We start from the raw sequence: 1,134 nt of genomic DNA on the forward strand, positions 1-1,134 counted from the left end.
AATACAGATTGGTGCAAGAATCTTTGGGCTTTCTGTATGATGACTGTAGAAACACTGAGATATAGAACAAATGTTCCCAAACAATAGAACGCAAACCCCAGAGAGCTGGATGAATAGAACCATAGAAATTGCCTAAACAGACAGGTGCCCTGGGTGGCAGATTAGTTTAATCCAAGTTAGAGGAAGTCAAGCTCATATTTTGTTTTTGGACGGAATGGCGTAGGTAGAGAAAGGATAAAAAAGACCAAAAATAAGCAAAGAAAACTAACAAAATATTAACAAAAAACAAAATTTTGGTTTTGTTTAATGATAATATGTACTTTTTATCAAGTCTCAACTATGTTTTGAGTTCTTGCTTTATATAATATTTTATCTCATTCTCACACACACACACACACAAAGAAAAAAACAACAAAGAGGGATATTATTATTCTAGTTTTATAGATCAGAACTTGATCAACGGGTTCCATAAAGAGCCAGGTAGTAAATAATTTTGGCTTTAGGAGAGTCATTGTCTCAGGGAAGTAATTCCACTCTCCTAACGCAAAATCACCCCAGACAATGTGAAAAACAAGCTACGTTTCTGTAAAACTTCACTTACAGCCATAGGCAATTTGGCTAGTGGCCTATTATTGGTGGAGCCCTATCATAAATGAACACACTGAGTTTGAATTTTAAAGCTAATGAATTAACGAAATAATGGTTGAATTCAGGTTTTATCTTTCCCCAAACCTTGTCTAATCCCATCAGCTACCTGTTGTTTCAGGACACCAAAGTTAGGAAAGACATGGGGTGTCAAAGAAAGCACCCCTTTCTCTAGCAAATTTGGAATTACTGAACTGTTTCTCCACGTTGTAAACACTGAGGAAATTTTCACACTGAAATACAGGTTGCTCCTTAATATTTTTCTCTTTAACAAAATACTCATGGCCTTTATTATGTTTCAAAGAGAGTTTTGAGTTCTTCACGAATATTAAAGAATTTAATCTTAACAGCAACCCTCTGGGATAAGCTCATTGTTATCTTTATTTAAGAAACTTGGGAACTAAGGTCCAGAGAGGTCAGGCACCTTGTCTAAGTACACACAGCTTGTAGGCACAGCTTGTAGGGATGAGTGCTGAGATTTAAACTGAG

The sequence above is a fragment of the Nycticebus coucang genome, chromosome 18 (genome assembly GCF_027406575.1).
Source record: "Nycticebus coucang isolate mNycCou1 chromosome 18, mNycCou1.pri, whole genome shotgun sequence".
NCBI lineage: Eukaryota > Metazoa > Chordata > Mammalia > Primates > Lorisidae > Nycticebus > Nycticebus coucang.